This window comes from Anas platyrhynchos, chromosome 1 (assembly GCF_047663525.1).
Source record: "Anas platyrhynchos isolate ZD024472 breed Pekin duck chromosome 1, IASCAAS_PekinDuck_T2T, whole genome shotgun sequence".
NCBI lineage: Eukaryota > Metazoa > Chordata > Aves > Anseriformes > Anatidae > Anas > Anas platyrhynchos.
In genome coordinates this window covers 16,551,513-16,569,925 of record NC_092587.1, presented here as the reverse complement: position 1 = coordinate 16,569,925, position 18,413 = coordinate 16,551,513, and the positions used below count along the sequence as shown (strand labels likewise).

General features: G+C 42.1%; 2 long non-coding RNA genes across 4 annotated transcripts; one reads left to right on the top strand and one right to left on the bottom strand.

Moving 5' to 3' along the window:
• Nucleotides 1-7,585: 7,585 nt before the first annotated feature.
• Nucleotides 7,586-11,517, bottom strand: LOC106018336 (uncharacterized). 2 transcript variants are annotated; one of them, XR_005260983.2, is made up of 7 exons: nt 11,271-11,517; nt 10,968-11,013; nt 10,412-10,584; nt 10,209-10,298; nt 9,458-9,701; nt 9,282-9,354; nt 7,586-8,903 (listed from the first exon to the last, which is right to left on the bottom strand). It is a non-coding gene; the product is annotated as an uncharacterized lncRNA (long non-coding RNA). The 2 variants fall into 2 exon arrangements; XR_002404260.4 differs by lacking the exon at nt 10,209-10,298 and having other exon boundaries at nt 11,271-11,510.
• Nucleotides 11,518-13,351: 1,834 nt separating this feature from the next.
• Nucleotides 13,352-16,990, top strand: LOC119716991 (uncharacterized). 2 transcript variants are annotated; one of them, XR_005265900.2, is made up of 3 exons: nt 13,352-13,434; nt 16,291-16,348; nt 16,835-16,990. It is a non-coding gene; the product is annotated as an uncharacterized lncRNA (long non-coding RNA). The 2 variants fall into 2 exon arrangements; XR_005265901.2 differs by lacking the exon at nt 13,352-13,434 and adding an exon at nt 16,078-16,201.
• Nucleotides 16,991-18,413: the final 1,423 nt, after the last annotated feature.

Here is an 18,413-nt window from a genome sequence, read left to right as displayed (position 1 = left end):
TCCTTTTGACATGCTTGACAATATAAGCATGTTCTTTACACCCCCAGGAGACTTCCCTGGCTGCAATTTATCACTGAAATGGCTTGATTAAATTTAATTTTACTCTTTATAATTTTTCTTTTTTTTTTTTAAATTACCTCAGCACTTTGAGAGGAAACTACTTTTTTTTTATCAGTCGGTCTGACAGCTGATTGTTTTGAGTTTTTTTTTACAGCATCTGACACAGCTGACACCACTGTTCTTATCATAAATATCTGCCACATTAGTTTAAAGCTGTGATTAAAGCTGCTCTGCATTCTGCTGGCAAGGCAGCTGGACCTGCACGAATTACGATAATAACCACACAAGCTCCTTCCTGCGAAGAGTGCTGTTTCTGTAGCTGTGTCAGACAAGTGCTGCCTTTTAAGAATGATTGCTCAGCTCTAAGTGACATTTTTTGGCTTTCTTTTAGAAAAGTAAGTTATTTATTTGCCTGGTATTTTAACTAAAGAACACTATCATCCCTAGAGAACAATTCTGTTTTTCAGCACCGGAGCAATTACTTTCAGCTGTATCAAGTGCCTGATGTTTAAAAGTCTGTATGGTTTCATGGATCCAAGAAATGCCTTCTCTAAAGGACTCCTGAGCTAACTTCTCTGTGGTTCTCACCACCCTCACGGTCTCCGAAGTACGTCACTGCGTATTGCTCACTCGTCGTTTATGAGTAAATGCACACCCAACTGGGAGATGTTACACCCGGAGCTGAATAGGACACAAATGCATATGGACATGATTCCGTCCTTTAGACCTTGTCTGGAAAAGCTGTCCTTGTTCAGGACAATGACAGAGAAGGAACTCTCTGGGGCTTTCTTCCAAGGGTCTAACTGATGAGAGGTGTGGATAAAATGATTTTTTTTCCATTTCCAATATGACCATACAATACAATATTTACCCACCACTCACTGTTTTGTATAATTTTGCACTCTGTTGTTTCGGTCCGCCTGCATTTTATAGCAGCAGAAGGGCAGACATTTTGAGGCTGTAAAAGGGTTTATCCTTCCTGTTAGTGCAGCAGTCTGAGGGCATCACCCCTGCCTGAACCAGGCCTGCTCTGCACAAGGGCATACACAGACATTATCAGGAATCTGAAGATCTTGTTTTCTCAGGAGAAGGTAGGTTAAGGCAATAGTCATCTCTGGATGCAGGTGCCCATCCCACGTTACATGCCTCCACCATCCTTGTATGTCCTTGGGCTTTCCTAAGGAAGTCTTTGTGCTTACGTGACATTGCCGCTGAATGCACTTTGGCTGCATGAAAACCACCACACCAGACACTGCATTTCTTATCCTCCCACAATCTCAGTGGACATAAATTTGGATCTGCACAAGGCAGCAGCACATTGTGCCTGCTGTTCTTTGTCATTGACATAATCCCCTTCCTCCACAGCTGAGTTGTGCCCTTCTGGAAAAAAACAAACAGCAGGAGCATTTCCAGGCTCACTCATCCTCCTGCCCAAGACCGGGTTTCTCTAAACTAAGCAGAGTATGATGCCGCCAGCTCCCCTCTCAGTGCCTGGGCTGAACACAAGCATTAATACTGCTCTGCCCTGAGCAACGAGGCAAGCAAGGAGACACTGAGCGGCCATGCCACATGTGGCCAAGACAGCTGTATAGGTAGTACATATATTTCTGAATAGGGGTAATCCTTGATGCTGGAACAATGGGAATAGGGCCAGAGAGCTGAAGGCAGGATGCCCTATTAATGAGAGAGCTTGCACCTGCACTATTAGTTTATTACTGGCATGCATCAGGTTCATATTGACTAACAGTCCACTGAGACAAAGTCTTAGAAGCCCAACTCATAAGAACAGAACACGTATATAGCTAGATCAATCTATAATTCATACTTTCACCAGAGGCATTTGGACACTCAATTCTTGCCATACTGAATAATTAATGCATTCTTTGTGCTGGAAGTAAATAATATACATGAAACATATCATCCACAAAATGTAAGTGTAAGTGTAAGACCCTGCTATTGCCATATGCTCATGCCAACATCTACCAAAAATAAAAACCAAAAAAGACCACCACCACCAAAAAACAGAATAGTAAACAATGACAAAGCAAAAAAAAAATATATATATATATATATACTCATAGGGATCATTCTTTGGTTCTCACAGTTTTTCAAACAAAACACATGGCTGCCATCTCTAGAGTCAACATTAGTGCCTTCACTCTGTTGCAAATCAATTTGTTTCCATGTCTTCCCATCCATTAGTAGTACTACAGTTCAGCGCATGCCTCTCAGCTCCACAGAATCTAGGTACTCAGGCCCAAAGAGCTTAACCAGGTGGAGTCTACAGCACTGGAGTCCACAGCTTTTACTATAGCTGCTGTTTTTATTTGAGTCCTGTGCTCAGATAAAATCTCAGTTGTCATTTTCATGATCTGTTTAGGTCACTTGGATTAGAAAGTATTGAAGAAAAAGTAAAACCAAACATTCTGAGCAAATTAAATCAATTAAGTCTGTGTAAATAACCTGCCTGCTTGCTGAATCCTTTGACTTTCATCTGCAATCCAACTTCCATGTCTTGTGGACAAGGCCTTTATCAAATACCTCAGGCTATGCACAGCATGTGCATTAAGCAGTATCTTTGCAACGATCTTTAGACAGGCTGTCAGCAGAATTACCATCATCACCTCTGCTGAGATGCTTGTGAAACCTACTGTATGGATTCTGGCCACTGGCTCTTTTCCATGCATGCCCAGGCTAATGACTAGGATCAGCTAGTCTGGGGTCTCCAGGGGAATTTGTGAACACACTCTGCAAGCACACCAAGTAATTAATTTCGTAGCTTACCTTCCAACATGAGGCCAAAATTAGACCATGAATTCTTTCTCATCCCATTTAGCTGAGGCCAAGGGATGGAAGGTACCTGTGAGCTGGTCCCCTGGTGCCGCTTCCACCATTAGGCGCCATGGTGGCAATGGCCAGCTGCTGCCAGCAGCTGTGAGCACACAGATACTTAAGGCCAGATTCTTCCTACTGCCTCCTGTCCTGCAGCCATTGGTCTATGCCCACTCTGTTACCAAGTCAGAGTGACAGCCACAACTTCCATTAGCTCTTTTCACAGGTACCCTCTGAATCTTTGGCCCCTCACCAAGCTCCCTGACATCTTGTGTCATCCCTGCTTACCCATCCCAGAGCCTGATCTCCCCAAAGGTGGAAGAGCACCAAGGCCTACCCACCTAAACAGTCATGTCACACTCCCACCTGATCCTGCTGATCCCTGATCAGCTCTGAGACCTGCCACTGAGATGTCCTGCTCCTCCTGGAGCTACCTCCCTCTGTTAGACTCCCCCTGAAGCTGCCTTCTCAAAAATCCCCTGACCAAGACAAGCACCAGGCTCTGTGGCTACGTTGCCTGCTGAATCCCCTTATTGTCACCACCCTCCATTTCAAGTCACTGTATTTGCACTGCATTCTCTGCACACTGCAACGCAGTGAGAGGCAGCCACTGCTCGATGTCTGACCCTGTGAGGACACGGAGCCCGTGCCCTCCTGAATCACCACCCAGAACTGTGTGAGCTGTGCCTCATCGTAATGAGCAGCCTGCTGGAAGCTGTGTGGTGGTTGCCCCCCACCTACCCCCCAGAATAGTATTCCAAGGCTGGAGGGGAGGCCTTGGGTCTTCCTGGGCCCTTCCTGAAGAGCACCAGTAAAGCCTGAGGAGCCGAGGGTGGGAAACTCTTTATTTCCTCCAGTAACTACTTTGCCTAGTCCCATCCTCCCCAGCACAAAAAAAGACAGGGATGTCCCGGAGAAAACCCAGAAGAGGGCCACAAAAATGATATGGGGTCTGGAGCATCTCCCCTATGAGGAAGGGCTGAGAGACCTGGGTCTGTTCAGCCTTGACAAAAGAAGACAGAGGGAATCTTATTAATGTTTATAAATACTTTAAATGTGGGAGACAGAGGGATTTGGCCAACCTCTTTTCAGTGGTTTGTGGGGACAGGACAAGGGGCAATGGCCACAAAATGGAGCCCAGGAAGTTCCTCACCAACATGCGAAAAGAACTTCTTCATGGTGAGGGTGACGGAGCACTGGGACAGGCTGCCCAAGGAGGTTGTGGAGTCTCCTTCTCTGGAAATATTCAAAGCCCGTCTGGATGCCTATCCGGGCAACCTGCTCTAGGGAACCTGCTTTGGCAGGGGAGTTGGACCCGATGATCTCTGGAGGTCCCTTCCAACCCCTACAATTCTGTGATTCTGTTATCCTTACTCTAGGACAGTTAAAGCCCACAATTTGGGCACGTTTCCATTTCATTCCAGCCTGAAAATATGGAAATAACAACTCAGGTGAAGCAGAGGGGGCCCAGAAACCCGAGCTGGAAGGTGTTCAGTGGTGACAGCTTGTCTCTCCCAGTAGTGGTGCTGCAGCTGGGAGGATGCTGAGAGGATGAGAGCACAGACTGATGGACTACGTGTCTTGCAATCACCTCTCAGGCATGAGGGTGCTAGGTAGCAAATAAGCCTAAATGGGGCTGAGCTGCTTGAAATGAGTGCCTAGATATCTGGGGGGTTATTAGCAATCCAGAGGAATTAGTTCTGTAGTCTGGGGCAATTGCATTGTGACTAAATGCAGGCTCATACCCAGAGGGAGAAGTTTACTCTACTTTGGAAGCCTAAACTAGGGCAGATGAAACTCAATCACCAGGTCTATATACGATGAATAATGTTCCCAATACATTTAGGCAATTTTTTTCTTTGTCTTTTATTCCAGAACAGGCATTTTTATTATTGTATTCATTTTCTTATATTACTTAAAATAGTAATTCATGTACAGAGTAGATTGCTTGTGCTATTTTCTCACTGTCAATCCGACTTGATGAAATTGCTGTGAAAGGTATCCCATAGCTCAAGGAACAGCATGAGGCTGAACAATGCAGCTAAGAGGTGCCATAGGAAAATGCCGGTATCGGCCTGGTAAGTACTTAGCCTGAGGCCAAAGTCTGCCCTTAGGAGGAACACAGTACAATGATATTCTCTCAAAAATATTAGAAATTCTACAGGCTTTTATTGATTCTGTAAGTTCTTAAAAATCTGGCAAATAATTCAGTTTCTAATACAGTACGTGATGTCTGAGGGGACTTGGCCATGTAAAGACAAAAGGGTCAGGATTTTACTACCTGTTTGGGGGGATATTATGCCATTGTAGCTCGTTAACTTTCATTACTTTGTTCCTGTTCTTTAAAAACATTTTGTGTGGGTGTTTTGACCTCACAAAACAAGGGTCTTTACTACTCCTTATGGCGTCATGGGTGGGTGGAGGGGAGCTGTTTTCTGTGATTATTTTGGGAGTTTATTACTCGAGTGCAGTCCATGTCTGGCTAATGCACAGTTTACTCCACAGCCACCACTTCCATAACATCTTTTGAATTTGTCAGGGTTCTCCTTCCCTGAGCAGGGTGCTCAAAAGTTTCTTTTCATGCTTTCTGTCTCCCTCTCACTGTTCAGGACAGTTCTCAAAATGCAGGCAAGTCTCTTGTTGGGCACAGTCTCCACTGGACTTACAGACCTCCAGCTGTGGGCTGTGTTGTGTAAGAATAGTCATTAAAGTTAGTCAAGAAAACAGAAAAACAAATCTTTCCTTTTCAGTTTTTTTTTTTTTTTTTTTTTTTCACTACACATATTCAAGGATTTCTGCATGTGCTAGATGGCAAGTCTAAAATTCAGGCTAAGCAGCCTATGAAGTCTTTTCCCATGACGTCCTGGCACAATAATTTGCTTTGTCTCTCAAGAAGTCTCTCCCAACAGCACCGCGCAGGCTGTGTCCCCCTTCACTCCCAAGGGCACTGGGGAGGTAGCGATGGCTCCCACAGGAGCTGGCCGTACTCTTCCTGAAACAACTCACACAATAGCTTTTTAAATGGATAATACAATTGTCTCCCTCTGTGGATGAACATACTGTGTTACTGTAAAAATGAAATCTCTCTCTTCCAATATATATCTGGTTACACGTTAGGAAAGAGAGCTGGTTTTGCTGCCACAATCACACTCTCAGTTCCATTACAATGATAATTATGCCTTCATATATTGAAGCTTATGTCTCCCTAACTCCCAGCCTACTGGTGAAGCGCATTCCCCTCCCATAGCCCTCAGCAGTACCCTACAATCCAGTTACATGTATATCAGTATGAACATGTATGTACCAAAAGAGATGTTCCGAGGAGCTCTGCAGTTCCACCTCCATGAGCTGCCTGGTCGCCTGGCAGATGGGCAGGGCTGAGGGGGCAGTAGTTCTCCGAGGGAAGTGAGTGGATTCTCATCCATTATTCAGCACACATTTAAAAAACAAAGCTTTTTTCCCAGTGTCTTCATTTACTTAGGGGAAAAAAAAATACTTCTTTCCATTCTCCAAAAAGTTGACTGTCATAGATAAAATTCTCTCCGGACAGGGAAGTTAAGAAACTTCAAGACTGCACTGCTAACCTTTTCTTGCCAAAACCTGACAGATTCCATGCTCTTTCAAAAAATTCTATAGGTTTTAACAAAGGATCTGAACTTGATTCAATGCCTTAAACTCCTCAGTACTGGCACTGGATGAACTACTGTGTGCTTAAAAACCCAGCATTCCTCTTTACTATATATGCTATTTGGATGGTATTCACTACTCTACCTTCCTTTATTATTTGTTTATGCTTCTTTAATAACTCTTGCTCTGATTCCTTCTCATCTGGTTCCTGCTTTGAGCTCTCTTTCAGGCAGTAAAGCATGTATGCTCCTTAACCATCATCCCATGAACTCCCTCATCCATCTCCTACTTTACTGAGTTGTTGCACACAACCTTTGACCACACATTAATTTTTCCTTAACTCTAAGTTTTTACTTTGTCTCTACAGAGCTGATGAGCTCTGGTGTGGTCAGGAATTGAAGGCTAAGACCACAACTTCAGACAAAGAGCTGCCTGGGTGTTTGAACATCCGTATCTGTGCTTGTGAAGTCACTACCCACGGCTCTAAGAAGGATGTAGAGAAGGGATTTCACATGGTGATTAAGAGAAAAAAGGAGCCTTTCTTCTTTGGATGCTCCTCTCTGACCATTTCTAGATCTGAATAGAAATGTGGTGGCCAGGGGTCAGAAGTTAAGCCTTGCACACTCTCAAGGAAGTTCCCTGATGAAACCACCCACCTCCTCACCCCCCTCCCCCCCCCCCCCAAAAAAAAAAAAAAAAAAAAAAAGATGGCCTATTTAAACCATACTCTTCACATGTGTCTTTCTTCCCACACATGGGGTGCAAACTTCTTTACACTTACTGACTACATAGTTGAGTATTTCATATCCCAGTCCCTTGTGGGACCAAGAAATTTCTTCTTATGTGAAAGCCTTTAAGTTATTCCTGTGTATCAAAGACAGTATTCTTTAAAAGGTTCTTTGCTTCCTGAAGTTTATGGGTCAAATTTGTTCATAACCTACATGAATTTGAGGGACAGCCTCCTGGGACTGCCCAGCATCTCAGCTTCCCCCACATACCATTTATTCTCATCAGCAATGGTGATGCTCAGCTATTCTTATTCTTTTGCTAAAGGTTTGGGCTCACACCTCTACATACAGATACAAACAACCAGGTGACCGTGTCATACTATGGGCTTCACTGGAAACCCCCTGGGGATGGATTTCAGTGGTACAAGCATCTGCAGAGCATTAGCTGGAAGTTACTGCCTTTAGGGATGACAGAATTAAACCCACTAGTTAAAATTTCTGGTAAGTTCTTAAACAACACAGACTTGATCACAACAGATCTGTGGCCTTGCACAGCTTCTTCACATTTTACATACCCTATCTTTTTAAATTCCGTAGTTGTTCACCCTTTAATCTCTCCACTATAAATTCTCTTTTTCTTTTCTTAATACCAAACATGCATCATCAAAATGTCTGTATCTTACTGTTTTGCTAATGAAAACTTATTGGATACTTTGCTGCTGTGTGGGACAAAATGCAGCTTTCAATAGGCATTTACACTTGTATGAATTTTAAATCCTCGATTTCCGTCTTTATCTTGGAAGCACAGGGACTGATGTCATTTAAAGCATATAGCATATGGTGGGTATTCGATATGTGAAAAGAAAAAAGTTAATGCGCATAGATGTTTGTTTATTTCTGTAATATTTCCAGGAAAAAAACTTTAAGCTTAGCTGTTTTATGTACTGGTACCTACTGTGCAGATACAGCAGAAAGCCCATTAGCAGTTAATTAACAAACACACACAATGCAGTTAATGATCGGAAGGAGCTCAATTCACGAATGGATGGAGGGGTAAGAATCCACCATATTATAACCATGGGCTGGGTCTGCTGATTTCTAGGGGGGCTGCCTCATTCTGCATCAAGCTGAAGTTTCCACCAGACTTCCTGCTTGTGAACAATACTGAGGATGCACCCACATAAAGAAAGTAATGGAATAAAGCAGTAATTATAAATTGCACACTATTACAAAAACAGAGTGACAAATGTTTATAAATAATGAACTATAACAAAGGAAGGATTAGAATATAGGAGTCCTTGGCAGCAGTTGTGTGGGGAGCGCTGCTCCTTTCCAGCATGACCAAGGTGGGTTAAGTGATGCTGCTGTGGCCGGGCAGCTGGGTCAGGCTGTGGCTGGGCAGCCTCAGGCACCCAGAAACCCATTTTAAAGTCAGAGCTGATGAGCTGTGACCACAGCATGCTGCCAACAAAACCAGCTCTTACTTGCTCCAGCTACTGGGGTGTTAGCAGGCTTTGGGAGATGGCACTGGTTTGGGAATCACTCCCTGAGAAGTAACACCAGCAAGGCAGAAAGCTTCATCATCAGAAGCAAAGTTTCAGCAAAAAGAGATCTTCAGATGGTGCCTGGGTATGGATGGTCCCTGTGTGCTGCACTCTGGTAAGGAAGAAATTAAATATGTTGCCAGACACAATTAAAAACATAAAATATTTATCCTTCCTACTCAGGCTGTAGAAAACCCATCACCAACCTCCCCAATGCTTGCTGTTAAAAGCAAATTATTCTGAGTTTCTTTATTAATGCAATTTTTTGCAACTTGCTGAAACCCTTGCATCTTATTGAGCTAGACTAAAGACTAGAAATAAGACTTTAAAAGATACTTTGCAATTGCGTTGCTCGTAACTTTAGGTGGCGTTGGCTTTTGTCAGATAGCTTCTCATCAGAGAAACTTACTTAACCAAATGCTAGCAGCGATGACAACCGGCAACTCTAATTACACTTGACAGAGTACAAGACAGCATTTTTTCATCCTACCAGATGCTTCCCCGGCTGCGGGCTCCCTCGTCTAGGAATTTCTGCCCCCGGTAGAACTCAGCAAGGCACGCACCTGTCATTTGGGACATCACAGATATACGGCAAGATGTGTAAAGTGTAACAACATGCGGCAGAAGCGGCAGAGAAAGCAGCCCCTTTCTGTCACAGAAGGCTACCTCCAAACGTGAGGCAGGTGCCTGTCAGCCGGGTGCTTCGACGGGCTCCGCAGCATGGCAGGGTCCCATCTGGAGAGGTATCGGGGTGCATCACTGTCCGACCGCTTCAACTCTGATGTGCTCCTCCAGTCTGCACCCAGACGTAGCTGAGGCAGACAGGACGGTCTGATGGCTGCCGTGGTACAGTTCCACAAGGTACGCAGGCTTGATGCTTCCTCTTCCAGACAAATCACGGCATAACAGGCTGTCAGCACACACAGATGTGTTTTCCCATTTTTGTTTGGTGTTTTTATGTTAATATCACATTAATCTGCCTTTGATGTGTAGAAGGAACCAGCCTAATTTATGCTGCCAGGCACAAGGAAGGCAGAGCAACGAGGGTTTTCCTTAGGGGGAAAGGAACACACCTTGTTCTCAAAGATCCTGAAACAATATTTGTGGTGTGGAACAAGATCATAAGAACAAGCAATGGCCATACACTGATGAGACCTTAAATTTGCTAATTTTAATTAGCAAAATAAAACGTCCCATTATTGGAAAAATAAAAATAAAAAGCAAAGCCTCACCATTTGATTTGTTCATCTGTGATTGTGACTAACATACATCAGTGTGAAATATTTTCCACTTGTCCCAGCCGCTGTCTATGACTAGTGTTTATTAACAGGTTCTGACAGACACTGAGGTGCGCAGATCTTTACAGCAAGGTTGCCCACTCTTGTGTGAGTTTGTGTGAATACAAATCTACACTGACCTAACTGGTGAAAAGGCTCACATGTGATGGTGCTGATGGAGAGGCAATATTCCTGCATTCCTTCTTCATAAGAGGCCTGCTCCATACAGTCTTCATAATGATGGTAAAATCAAATCAAACAAACAAACATATAAATAAATAGAATAAAATTGAAGTTTAGAGCACTATAGGCTTTAATTTGTTCCACTTTTTTTCCACTTTACCTAGAACAAGAACTGGAGAAGTCTACAAGAACAGCTCAGAGATTTTCTGCAGCCTGGGGAAAAAAAAAACAGCAGTGCCTCTTCTCTTTTTTATGTGCTGCAGGCAAAACTCAGGAAATTCCTCCTTGGTTTTGTTCCTGTGGTTATGAGAATTAAGTAAGTCCATGAGCTTCCTAGAAAGAAACCAACAAACAGAAAACAAAATTAAAATAACATACTTTGAAAGTTCTAGAGGGATTTTGATTGTCTAGAAGATATATATTTCATATCATCCCATTTCAAGAGCCAAGGGCTTTCACGATTGCTAGTCCAGATATTTGGAGCCTAGAAGTAGCTGTAACATTTCAAAAATAGGTTTTATATGCTTAAAAATATTTCATACCTTAACAGTCAGATATCTCAAAGCTTTCTAGACCTGGGAGACTGGGAATGTTTCCTTTCCATTGGTATAAAGGGTTCAATTTCTAGTCATATCCAATAAAGTATATATGGGGCATTAAAGCTCTGACATTTCTAGGCAAAGAAAATTTGTCACTGTAATAGCACGGATTTTTACCTTTCCAATAGCTCACACAGGTGTCATTTTGAGAGAAACTCCATGTCTGAAATGAAAAAGAGGAAATATTAGCTACAGGGAGCTGTTCCCATTTGGGGACTGTTGAGATAAATCCTACGAGATAGGGTTTGAGAAGCAGATAAAGTGGTCAAAGGTGTAAGATAAATTCAGATATAACATATCAGTGTAATTGAACACCCCATCTCCAAACACGCCGGTATATATCACCAGTCAGGGGTCTCTGCATGAGCTCTGTTGATCAATTCTGGAAGAACAGGGAGAGGCTGAAAACGCAAAACTGACCAAAGGACAGAAGCTGCTCATATGGCTCTTCTAATTAGGCTTTGCCATTCTGGGCCTGGCTCCCATGCCAGGAGAACCTGTTTATTTGGAGAGCAGCAAGAATGGGCCAGCTTGCTCTTTCTTTCAAGGTGGTCAGGTTGTCCAGATGGGCAAAGGTTAAGGAAGAAGTTAACAGAGGACAGGTGTGGTAGATAGGCCTGAAGCAGCCAAGCAAGTGATCATGGGGCATCCTAAATCTGATGAAGCTCCAGCGTCTGCTCTGTGAGTGCCTGGCTGGGTGTTGGTGTGGACTTGCACAGAGGTCAGTCCCTGTGGCCAACTCTTCACTAACCACTACAGTGGTGCTTGAAGAGTTTTGGTGGGTCGGGACTTCACAGGGGTGACCGATACAGTCCTTGCTCCAAGTCTCACCCAGAAAAACTCGATTGTTTTATTGATTACCTGCTTCCCCTGCTGCTGTGTCCATCCACTGTGAAGGTGAGGGAGATAATCTGTATGGGCTTTCTTACTGGCCAGCTGAGGCAGGTTCCTGATGATGGGCAGAGAGGAACAGGAGAGCTTATTTTTGTGATAGCTTACATTTTGAGTGGTAAATACATGCAGAATACATCCAGGTCTTTAACACTATTAGATTACTAAGTTGTTACTGTATTAAATAAGTCAACATGTGGAATGAGAGTATATAACACAGTGCAGTCGTTTCTCCTGACTTTTTGCACATGGCAATACAGCCCAGCTCTTAGTGCCTTTACTTTTTTCCACATAAGCATACTGCTCTTAATGATAATGTACTCCCTAATTTGTTCTCTCAATGGTTTACATTTCCTATAGCTAGTTTTTCAAATACATAATGGCACTGTAGAGCTTAAGCAATTATTTCCAATGTCTGGGCATATTTATCAAGTGGAGCTGAGTATTGATCATCTGTAGAGAATTTCTCAGCATTCTTTCACATTTTCTGGCTGGCTGATGGGAGGGTGCAGTTCGCTTTCATCAGTGAATTGAAAATTTGTTTTGTATCCCCGTTTTTAAACAAAACTCATCATGCCTCACTATTGCAGGTTCAGAACCAAAAGTAGTCATATTTTTTTGCTTTTTCCGACTGCTGCCATCATTATTTGACTGCTCTGTTTCAAATACAGCACACCATGCTTTTATCATGTTTAGATTCAAAGAGTTGATGTGAAACGAGATAACTATACTGTATGGCAATGATTATTCCAAGGTTTTAAGACTAACTACTTCATAAATGTTTTTGTTCATTTCTTTTTAGCTGGATATCAATGAACTCAGCCAAAACACTTTTTTGTCACCTAAACAACTCTTGCTAGGAGTAGCCTGCTGTGTTCAAGGATGAAAATTTACTTCCCAGCATGATTTACCAGGTCCAGCATCACACCCGTATTAACAACCAGTGCTGGCTCCTCTCTTCAGCCTGTGCTGTTGAGGTCTTTATTGCCAGAGCAGTTCAAATAATTGTGAAATCACTGCAGACTCGTGTCCCTCCAATACACTCTATGGGTGTTGTTATCCCTGTTTTACAAATCAAAGAGCACAAAACTAGAAGGAAGTAAGGAATTATATTAAAACCTTATGGGAAAACCTGTAGGGAAACCATGAACCTCCTGGTGCCCCTACTGTGTGTCTTAATGATAGATTCATCACTTCTGTTTATTTTGAAGATGTATTTATGTTACTGCTACTGCTGCTAATACCACTGCTTCCATAGATGCACTTAACTTTTGAGGTCTCCAAAGTGGTCTGTCTCCAAATCATTTCCTCACTGTTCTGTACATTTTAATGGAAGAAACTTGGGGGAAAAAAAAAAAAATGACACCTAAGGATATGTATAACCTAATCCATCTAGCATTCACAAGGACAAAATTTCATTTCTGTAACCCTCATTCTGTGTGAAATTTCCTTGCAAGTTTCCACTGAAGAACCTTCTGGGTATCAAACTAGGAGTGGAATATAGGAAGTGTTAACATAGAAAATTCACATAAAAGTTTAAATTGACATGTTTATACTGATTTCCTGTTTGTTTCATGCATATGTATTCACCTGCAATCATGTTAATGGGTGGAGGATTTCATAAGAAAAAAACAGAAGCCACAATGTAGCTGCTCACAGATGGGAGATGTCCATCAGCCAACTGATGAGCCAGGTAGGACCAAATCCTCATGTCTTTGGGCACTGCTCTACTTGGCAATATAAGGACTATGCTGCCACCACTCAGCCTCGAGTGAGATGCACAGGCTCCCCTTACAGACACCTAATTTCTCATACTCCACTTGGTTGTCTAATTCTTATGCAAAATACTCATCTTCTTTGGACAGTAAGCATTCAACTATTTGTATAAAATGGAGCAGAAGGATACAGAAGGATAATGGCAGTGAAGCCAGCAGCAACCTTAATTAATTTTGGGGGGAAGGCTGGGAAGGATTTTCAAGGGCTTGTCATAATCTAAATGAAGCCAGACTCCCATATCAACCAAGTTGCACACTCACCTGCCCTGTACCAGGCTGTCCTCTCAACCCAGCAGCAAAGGTAAGGGGCAGTGCCTATTTTTGAGCTTCCCCCTCAGATCTCATGGGTTGAGTTCAAACCTCAGCACCAGGCAGCTGGTCACCATGGGTTGGCCCCAAAAAAAAGCATTGTGTGCAAAACCACGGGGTTCAGCAGCATCTGGGCAGGAGTTCCAGGGGACCCAAGTGGACTTGGAGAACTGCTGAAAATATGGACAGTGGAGTATACTTTCCTCCTGGTCTCAGCTCTGGCCAGCTGCATAGGGGTGCTAAGCAGGGCTGGCAATGGGTGCTGCAAATGCCAGAGCTGGAGGGACCACATAAACCGCAAGTCAGAAGCACACCACGAGCTGCTTCTGTATTCTCTTCCCATTATATTTTCACGTGATGTGTCCAGTCAGCTTTTAAATCATTTTAGAGATGTGACTCCTAGCACTTTTCTTGGGAAGCTATTTCACAGTCTATTAGACCTCTTGTTAAAATTTTGTCTGGATAGTCAACTCGAATCTCCCCTTGCTCAGTTTCCTACCTTTATATGCAATTATACCTCTTAGAAGCACTCTAAACAATCTCCCTAATGTCTCACTGCTTATATCTTTCAGGACATGTAAACAGTTATAGCATTTTGGGACACTGTGTGGGGCATCTTAAAATATTTAGCTCTTACAGTCTTTCTCCATGAATCATTCGCTATAGCCCTTATGTTAGGCATTTTATTCTTCTTAAAGTTCGTTCTAATTTGTCATCATCTTCCTGGTTAGTCTGGTGCCCAGGCCTGCATGCAAGCTGTAATTTATACAACAAAGATTTCATATTCATAATGTTTTTAGACTGCACATAGTTTTAAAATCTGTTCAGTGCCCTAATTTAACCAGTAATTGTATCTTCTTTTTTTTTTTTAACCTCATACAGAAAGAGAAGTAAGCAGCTTTTCAGTTTAATTAGTTTAGTTTCTGACAGCTTTAATGTGCAATGGTGTAAAGAACTGCAAGGTTAAAAGATTTTCCTGGGGTCCACAGAACCAGAAAGAAAAATAAACACATTTTGCTCGTAAAACAGGAGCAACACTATATAGGATATTAAAATATTTTTCTCCATTTGTTTTCTTAAAGCACAGAGCTGCTCATTTCACAGTGTGAAATAGGAACATGGGTTTGTCATCCTAGCTCCTAAAATAAACCCCACATAAATGTATTCATAGTACCATCCAGATATTTTTCATGACAGCATGACAATCAGATGTCACATGCAGAATGCTGTCTGTTGGTATTCAGAACATTCAGTGTCACTGCATGGTAGAAGCTCTTTCTGCATAACAAAATGAATAGGGAGTATAAAGGCTACTTGTTATAATATTTTGGTAGAAAATTCTGTCTGGGAATACATAAATGACACATTTTATTTAAAAAAAAAAAAGAAAGAAAAAGGAAGTATACATGGAATGGTAAGAATAACTGAGTCTGATTTTTTAACAGAAATGTGAAAAACTGTATGGGGGAAAAAATAAAAGAAAAAAAATCTGGTTCTAGATCTGAATTTAGGAAATTAACCTAATTGTGCTAAAAGTGAGTGGCAGCAATACCCTATGGACTTCAGGACTGCAAGGTCAAAATGAAAATCACCTGGGGTGATGATGCGTAATTCTTAATGATGATGACAACAAATACAATAATAGTAACAATAATAGTAATAAATCGTTACAAATAATAGTCAAAACAAAATTGTTCAGAAGCACAAGTCAGGACCAGGGCTCCATTGTGCTAAACAAATACAACATTATCATCATGTACCTATCACTGGATCACCTGGACTCTCCAGTTTCTAACAGAAAATATATTTTTTTTTCCTTTGGTTGGTTGGTTTTGGAGTAAGCAGCATTTTTGAAGTGCTCTGAGCGCAGCTGGTATTATATCTATCTTCTCCCCTTGTTCAGTACAGTAAGATAAAAAAGTGTGAACAAGCATGTGAGGAAAAATATATATGAAACCATAGATGATATCTTTTATGAAAAGCATGGTAGAATCAAACTTTTGAAAGGCATCTCTTTATTACCTCTTCTTAGTGTACTTTCACTCGAGGATATTCCCACCTCTGACCTTTTCAGCAAAATTTTAGTCTCCTCAATATTCATTTCCAGGTGTCTGCTTTCTGTCTTGTTGAGCGGCTGCTGCTGATTGACATGCCAAAATCTGAAACACTGCCTGCCAATTCCAGCTCACTTAGAGCTGCTGATCTGTGTTAATGCAGTAACCTTCACCCGAGCTCTTTTTCATGTGGATAAAGCAGGTCACAGAGGAAGGCCTGCCAGTCCCAAAGACTGAAACCTCCTTCAGCAGTTCCTTAAATTAACCGTGTGTCACACAACAGGAGCTGCCTGTAGACTGCATGGCAATCCACATTGCTTCTGTGAGAAAATGAACAAGGCCTGCAATTTCAGGAGAGGGCTTAATTAAAACAGATGAGATTTCCATCCCTATTTTGATGTTTGCTTTCAGATCATGGTGCACCTGGCAGCTGTGGAAAGCATCTGGACATGCACCCCTAAGGTGGGAGGTAAGGATGAGCTGAAAGAAGAAAAGGAGAATCTTTCAAACAGAGAAAAAAAAATGGTTTTGGTTTTGGTGTTAATTTTATTTAATTTTTTGTATTGGGGAAGGGGGGAGGGTGTATTTTGACATGGGACCATAACTCACAACTGTAAGGAGATATTCATAGAGGCCGTGTCTTCAAGGTACCTTATAAAACAGACCTGCCTAGGCTATTTTTGTTTGAATGACTACCATGTGTGGGCCATACCTGCTTACAAACTACCTGAACCTGTACCTGAGAGGACAAACATCTGAATGACTCAGTGTGGGCCTCTTCTTCAGGAGATATACCTGAAGGTCTTTCTCCTAATGTTTGTTTTGATATTTCTGAATGCTAACAGAAAATTGTTAGTGAGAATCATCCTTAATTTGTATCATACATAGGAGATTGCAGACAACTCCTGGTGTGATGCTGGAATCAACCGTAACACAGCTTCACTGGGTTTTGTAGGTGATGCATCCAAGTGATGAGCTGTAAGGCTGGGCCCTGGCAGGATCTGGTGCTCCTCCATGCTTGGGTTGGCTACTTTGAGTCAGATAAAGATTAAGACATTTCTATGGATGAAAGACATTGAAGTGTTTTTATTTATTTGTTTGTTTTGCTTTGTTTTGTTTTGTGGAAATTCTTTATATTATGTTTAAGTGAATTTATTTTGGCAAGTAAATCCCTACACTTTCTGTAAACTTTCCAGTTAATAAACCTGATGTAAATGTTAACTACATTTCAATACAGCACGTTTTAATTACTTTGTTCTATATCATGTCTTATAACTTACTCAGCAGTGTAAAACCACGAAGCCTTCCCACAGTACAAGAAGCAATTAGATTGCTTTCCCTGGCACATTTACTCTGTCCATCTTTCTCCAGAAAAGGATGCCTGCAGTGGAGCACACGATGCTCCTGCACACACAACACACCCATGCCTGAAGGGCCTGGGGATGGCCAAGGATGTTCCTTCCACATCTGTTGGTGTAAACCTCCTGTCAGTGTATCGACACTGGTTTCAGTTCCACATCCCTGAAGGGATCCAAATTTCACTAAATATTTGGTGTTATCTACCATCTCATGGTAGAGTTTTCATAACAGACCTATATGCTGGGTGGATCAGAACCAGTGTAATGGTTGTCAGTAAACAATTCCAGAACAGTGCACAGAAAGGAACACCTAACACGTTCAAATACTTAAAACAGAATGAAGTAAGCTGTTCTGAAAAGCCAGTGAGGGCTTTAATCCCTTGGGTTTAGTGCAAGATTGGAATTAAACAAACCTTAATATTGCCTTTCTTACCATACAAGTTGAAGAAATGGTGAATTGGATTGGAAATTAAGATGAAACTGCTCTGATTTCCAATGCACAATTTACATTCTTTCCAACACTGCTTATATCCTAATCTTTACCATAGAAAAATTAGGCACCAGAGAAAACCCTCATGATTCACCCAGATGGACATTTAGAAAATAATAACCATTAATTCAGGAAATGAATTAACCTGTAGTTCATCACATTTTCTCAACTATAGCTCGTCAAGGAATTAATAGTTCCCAGTTCCCTCCTTCTTTTCTTCATTTTCATGAAAGTCACTTTCCCTTCAGGTTCTGTTTAGCAGAGTGGATGCTTTACCTCCAGGGCTCTTCATGTAACCCGGGATGGCCAGGAGCCCTCCTGCAATTAGCTCTGACAGTGTGCCTCTGCATTTAATCTGAATACTTGTCTGCTTCCTCCACTTCCAGGAGGTGGACTTTATATGTACTTCTTATGGCTATGAAGACAAAACAAAAAAAAAACAAAAACAAAAAAAAACACAGCATGCAAAGCTGCTGGGAGAAATCAACATCACTGGGTGGTGTGGTACTATATATTTTAATGCAAATTAATTTATTTACTGGGTTTGTAGAAGTGATCAGGGAAAAGGGAATATAACCAACTTGGCAGGAGGCTTCCACCTCGGAGCAGCTGGTGCAACGCTCACACCAGTTCCAACAGTTGGTCCTTCTGGAGCCGCAGTTGCTCAGAGAGAGATGCAGAAGTGC